Source organism: Pongo pygmaeus, chromosome 22 (genome assembly GCF_028885625.2).
Source record: "Pongo pygmaeus isolate AG05252 chromosome 22, NHGRI_mPonPyg2-v2.0_pri, whole genome shotgun sequence".
NCBI classification, from domain to species: domain Eukaryota; kingdom Metazoa; phylum Chordata; class Mammalia; order Primates; family Hominidae; genus Pongo; species Pongo pygmaeus.
In genome coordinates, this window is record NC_072395.2 from 28,479,800 (window position 1) to 28,486,754 (window position 6,955).

The window sequence follows — 6,955 nt, forward strand, 5'->3', positions numbered from 1 at the left end:
TTGTTTCTGTGGCTGCTCTTAGATACATGCCAGCTAAGGTGTCTTTCCTGATCTTGGCTGGCCTTGCTCACATATGTTGGGGCTGGCACTGGCTTTGATAACTGGAGTAACTCAACTCTGCTCCACCTGTCTCATCTTGTAGAAAGTTAGTCCAAGTATGTTCTCATAGTAAAGACAGAGGAGCAAGCACATGCCTAGTCACACATGTGTTTTTCAAGCCTCTGCTTGCACACGCTTACTAATATTCCGTTTGTCAGGTCACTTTGTGGGTCCCAGAGACAAAGTGGATGGCACTGCAAAGGTACATGCCCCAAACACACAGATGAATGGAGTGGTGAAGTGATGAGATCGTTGATAACAATCAAGCTACAATAAACTTACTGATTCAAGTGAATTGTCATAGGATGCTATTGATAAATAGTCCTCTTCTTGGAAGGAGATCCAAAACATTAGCAGTTCCACTCACCTGGTGTAATCATGTCATGGTAAGCAGCCTATGCATTCTCTAAAAAGTGTTCTATGTTTTAGGAGAATCAGCATTTTCATCGTCCTTTAGTTAAACAATTGCCATTGTTTGGAACTACACATATTCATAGGAATTTATTGGGATAATTGAGAGTTTGGATAGCAATAGATGCCTATGTAATAAACGTGAATCTTTAGAATTTGTGAGAGCACAGCAAAAATATAATGAAATAAAATAATAAACTGCCTACTGGGCCATCTTCTGATGCTAGGTAAAAATCAGAAAGTGGAATATGTTTTGATAATGTCAAGAACTAATATAAAATATAACAAATCATTTGCATTTATTGAATAAAAACAATTATTTCAACAAATGTATAAGTAGCTTATCATTGCTTTTAAGCATTAAAATTGCTTAAACTTTGTCAATAATAGATGAAAGTGCTTAACACATGTATTTCATTAGTATGTTGATCATGTTCCATTAAAGCTCATAGTTGTAATGAGGAAAATTTGCAAACATCAAACAGGGAAAATTGGCAAACATCAAAGGGGAAAATTGGCCTCGCACAGTGGTATGCATCTGTAGTCCTGGAGGCTGAGGCAGTAGGACTACTTGAGCCCAAGGGTTCAGTGCACTGTGATCGCAACTGTGAATGGCCACTATACTCCAGCCTGGGCAACATAGCAAGCCCCTGTCTTTAAATTAAAAAGAAAAAAGAAGGGGTGGATCATCAATCCATTTCAATTCAAATGAAATTGAAATTATCAATTCCATTTCATATATCACATCAATCGGTTTCAGATAATAACGCATTTGAAATAATAACAGCTTCCAAACCTTTTTTAAAGAATATCAATAAAGAATATAAAAATTTAGAAAGTACCATCCAAACTTCATTTTATGTTAGAAATACTCAAGCACTTCTAGATATAAAATATTAATAGTGCACGACAAAATAATATTATGTGCATATTATTATAGTCTAGATTTATGTATGGCTCACTTGGAAACATCCTTTTGGAAAGAGTTTATGAAACTTTCCCACTTTTTTGGAAAAATGTGTATATCAAGACAGTAGAATTTCAATTATCACTGATGAAGCTTCAATTATTTCACATAAAAGTGATTAATAATTCACTTAAAATGTGAAATTCAAGACTGAAAGTAGTTTTATGTTTTCTTATTCATCATGGAACTAGAAGAAATACCAGAAATAATAATATATCAATCTTTATTTTCTTTATTCAAGAAAAATAATTGGTAAATATTTGCATAAAAATCTTATGATATATTTTCATGTAGTTGTGTTAACATAATCTGAAGGGCAGGTTGGAGTTTAGACTAAACTGTCATGAAAGTTTTTGGATATTTTTATTTAGCACTACATTATTATATTCAATTATTTCTGAGTGAGGCAATAGAAGATGTAAATAAAATTAAATTCCTTTCTTGACGGATTTTATACTATTATCATATATTAGATGAACATTAGAATTAAATGATGTACTAACTGGCTGGGGGAATTGACCTAATGAAAATTGAGTCATACCTCTATTTATAGCCTGATTCACTAGAATAGCAAACATAGTTTGGAAATTTTATCAAATGTTGAATATTCAATAGAAATTGTGAAGTGGAAATAATTAAGAAATTGGAAAGTGGACTTTTTAAAAAAGATTTGGGTTTAAATTATTATAGTTTTATAGCTTTCACTACTTTGTTTAACTTGAAAAATTTTTGTTAAAGCTGGCAGATTAATGCATGATAAAAGTGATTAAACCTATAAAACTAAATAATGCTGTGAAAGAGAAGATGTAGAAATAAAGGCATATGATTTAACAGTTGAGGCAAAATAGTTATAATAAAAAGACTGTTACATACACTTAAATTACATAAAACTGATATCACAAATGAAATATTTAATAAATTTTATGACCTTTCAATTTATTGGATCCTGACATTTTTCCAAGTAATATTAGGTAGATTTATAGTTTTAAGATTAACATACCAATAAAATTAGGCTGAGTAATTGAATATGATATTCTAATAAATATCTTATGAATTAGTAATACATGAATTTAATACGTAAAAATCAGAGTGTTATAAAAACTAGAAACATTTTGGATATAATCTTTGGTAGTTTACCAGACATGTAGAGAAGATCCAGTGTAATTAATTACATTTTGTGTGTGAAGAAAAATGCCCTACCTGTTTAGACTATATTACATAATAACTAACATTTTTATGAGAAATTTTTGGAAGGAGTTGATATAGTTTCTTATGTCAAATTATGACTCAAAAAGAGACATTATTTAGCTAGAGGCAGTCACATCAAAGAAAAGATCATAACACTCTAAACATCAAGAAGCAATTTAGAAGTTATTAGAATGATTTGATGAGTGATATGTCCTGTGAGTTATCTATAAATTACAGCATACATCACTTAATAAAGTTGCAGGCTGGGCATGGTGGCTGAGGCAAGCACTCTGGGAGACTGAGGCAAGCAGATAGCTTGAGCTCAGGAGTTTGAGACCAGACTGGCCAAAATGACGAAACCCTGTCTCTACACAAAATACAAAAGTTAGTCAGCCGTGGTGGCATGGACCTGTGGTCCCAGCTACTTGGGAGGCTGAGGTGGGAGGATTGTTTGAGTCTGGGATGTGGCGATTGCAGTGAGCTGAGACCATGACACTACACTCCAGCTCAGGTGACAAAGAAAGACTTTGTCTCAAAAAAGAAAGTTTCATAATATATGTGTACACATATATGAGTAGTTTATTGTATATTGGCTTATATGTACATATATAACATACTCTACAAGTTGTTCCATACTCTTAATATCACTCAGCTTATTGGCCCCTGTACCTGGAGTCCAGAGACAGGAAGGGACTTGGGGCAGGCTCAAGCCGGCGTTTCCACCTGTTTCTCTCTAACCCCTTTGGTTCTGCTCTTCTCTGTAAGGACTTAGTTCTTCAGCAGAAGAGTTCCATATTGGTGGCAAAATGGTTGAAGCAATCCCAGGGGTCATCCTTGTGTCATGACAAGCAAAGAAAGATTATCTCCTAGCAGCTTTCTGTCCAGAGCAGTTAAACTTCATCCCTATAACTTTGCAAGAAACCGTCGCATCTTGCATCTTGTTCCAGACTGAATCGTGTGCATGTTCTAAATCTTGTCTCTGTGGTCAGGGAATATCACACACAGTCTGACATAGGCTGATTTCTTGAACAACTGCTTGCTCAGTCGATGGTACGCTCCCAGGCCTGACAGGTGCAGCCCTGAAGTCTAGGTGATGCAATGAAAGAGGAGTTGAGTCTGGCCTCTGGTCACATCCAGTGCAAACACCCTGAGTTAACATGCAATACCTACTGTGGCCCACTATCAGCCTGAACTTCTAGCTGCATCCCCTGATGCTATATTGCCTGCACGTTAAACCCTGAATCACCCTGAACCAAGTATTATTCGCTGAATCAACAAAGTAAAATAAAGCTTGTAAACCCCTTTTTCTTAATCACCTCAATCTGGAATCTTTTCTACTTCCAGTGCATCAAAATCCTATTGCCCCCTTTTGTCACAAAGTTGACTTTTTTTGTGATCTGAGACTGTATGACATAAAACAACAGATTGACCCTTTAGTTACGAAAAGTTAAGTAATTCATTATTCATTGTCTTGGAAAAAGTGAAAGATCATTTGAATCTGCAAGGATGGTATGAAATTGCTTGGTTTATTAATGTAAATTGAATTGAGATTTAATTTTAGTTGTTTCCTTGAGAAAGCAGAAAAATGGTTTTCCTACTAAATGAGTATTTCCTACTAAGTGAGGGAAATTTAGATTGGACCACATGTGCCTAACGTGGACTGTTAAATGTGGAACACCTAGAGCTTTGAGAAATATACTGTGAAATATTAGGATTTTTTTTTTTGAAATTTCACTTGACCGAGATATGGGGCCTGGGGAGAGTGTAAGGAAAGGACTGTGTCCTCTCCTAGAATGAATTAACTAGGAGTGGGTCACAGGGCTGTTTCTGGACATAGTGCAGTCCATGTTATTGTCTGATATTCAGATTATTCACAGTAATTTTTTTTGAATTAATAACCTTCTTAACTATATATAAATTTTTATCCTTTCCTTCCTATACACATAACACCTAATATGGTGTTCTACTTTTCCCTTTTCCTTTTCCCCATATAATTGGACAAAACCACGTTGCCTCTGATTCTTTAATATTGGGTGAAATTCAGTCCTCCAATCTTACTCCAGGTTTGGAAGGACGAGAGACAGGAATCCAGTTTCAAGGGACTAAATGCAGGGCCGACCAAAGCCTCGGAGGCCCTCCCTCTATTAAGTATCTTCTCTGTTACCCAGTTCTCCAGCAGTTAACTGGTTAACTTGTTAAGATGTAAATCTAAAAGAATCCCTGGGAAAATGGAACAGTGGGAATCTAGGGTTCTAAAATTTGTATTAGCAAAGGGTCTAAAACTCCTTTGTTTACATTGTCTTAATTATTAAAGAATCCAATAGCATTAAACAGCTTGAGAGAATGTTTGCCCAGGGGAAGTCTATATTTTTGGCAAGCAATAAAATGTTGAATATAAATGAAAGCTACCCTGAATCCTAGCATATGTGTCTCTACTATGTTATTTGCTTCCAGATTTTTTCCAAATGGATACTTTTAAACATATTTATCAGAATACTAAACTTACGCATCTCATTTTTTAAATATGTCTTAAAATTTTCCCCTTGGTTGCTAGGGTCTTCATAATTATTATTAAATATAATCAATTTTCCAAGAAACACTCTCCAGTTTTGTACTGCCTAAACAACCTTGCATTATGATCTTTTCTCCTTTTGATTGTATTTTCTTGGACTACATTTCCAGAAATAGAATTACTGAATAAATGGTTTGGAAATATTTATGGCTCATTATATGAAATGCCAAAGTTTTTCAAAAAAGAGTATAAAACAATTTCTATCTCATAATATAGTATGCATATCAGTTTTGGTTATTCTCCACTATTATGCATTACATTTAATTATACTTTTTTATTCTTTTTATTTTACTGTCCCACTTCCAGACTCAAAGAAGATCATAGCCTCCTGGAGAACTAGGAGAGTGTATTTATTACTGTTGTATTTATTTACTTCTCTATAACATTAGAACAATGACTAACACATACTAAGTAAACATTAAATGTTTGTTGCATTGATTTGAATTAATCATGGAAATTCTTTTTGCAGTTACAGTAACTGCCAAATTACTTCATGTTTTGGTGAATTACTTTGTTATGATTTTAGCTTTTTTTCATTAACTGAGACTCATGTTCCTCTTTTTAGTGCTTTTTTGTTTTTAATGAAATGCTTCATGATTTTCTGTGTCATCCTTAAAAGAGGACATGTTTATTTTCTCTGGATTGTGCCAATTTTAAGATATTTTCTGCCAAAGCATGCATCATTTAATTTAATTTTACTCCTTCAGTAAGCAATTATATGACTTGAGTTTACAGTTAGCATTTGAGATACAATTGAGGTTAAACATTTCTAATGTGTGTTTATTAAAATAATATTCTTTATTTTGTGAGTTGTTTGCTCTTAAGTTTGCCCATTTGAATCTGGAGTTTTATTTGTAAAATAATTATAATTAAATTTTAAACTTTTCCTATTACTTTTTTTTTTAGATTTTTTAGTTTCTTTCCATTTTTATTGATGGCTAAAATTCAGAAATTTTGAAATTTTATAGTCTCATTTGTTTGGAGGGGAGCAGATACCTTTTTTTCTTAGATAGTTCAAAGGCTATTGACTACTAGTTAGCACCGCCACAATAGGCTAAATGTCCAGTTTTATTCTATTTGAGGCATTCCGGATATTATTAATGCTTTGTATAATGATATATTGCACTTTTAGAGAATATTTAGGGATGGGATATTATTAGTTTGAATAGTCTGCATAGATTTTTTTTAAACTGGGAAAACAATTATCTATGCATATATTAATTAAAAACATTTTCTTTTATTTTGATGTATGGGTCAGTTTTTAGTTTTTTCTACTTTTCAATATGATGTAATATGTTGATTTTTGTACCGTACTCTTTCATCTATTGATGGTTCAGCATATATTTTAATATTTGCTAAGCCTAGTTTCTCCCTTGTTTGAGAGTATTCTGAAATATTTTTGTTAATTAATAATCCAAATAAAATTTGTCACCTGAAGGCTATAGTCCAAAAAAGAGCTTATAATTTTGGTTGGGATTTTATTAAATGTTCATATTATTTTGGGAAGGTCCAAAATAATGTTTTTCCATCCAGGAGCATGATTATGTGTTTCTACTTATTAAAGAATAAAGTTTCTTTCCAATAAAGCTTTATAATTTTTGTAAAGTAAGTCCTATATCTCTCATTTATGTTTTCAAGTTAAGATTGCTACTTTAATTACTATTGTGATGAGATACTTTAAAAATTTTTTTTTATTTTTTTGAGACAGCATCTCACTC

The 6,955-nt window shown here is 33.0% G+C and overlaps 1 non-coding gene across 1 annotated transcript; it reads right to left on the reverse strand.

Annotated features, from left to right (window-relative positions):
* Positions 1–5,812: 5,812 nt before the first annotated feature.
* Positions 5,813–5,914, reverse strand: LOC129022741 (U6 spliceosomal RNA). Its single transcript, XR_008496538.1, has one exon. It is a non-coding gene; the product is annotated as a U6 spliceosomal RNA (small nuclear RNA).
* Positions 5,915–6,955: the final 1,041 nt, after the last annotated feature.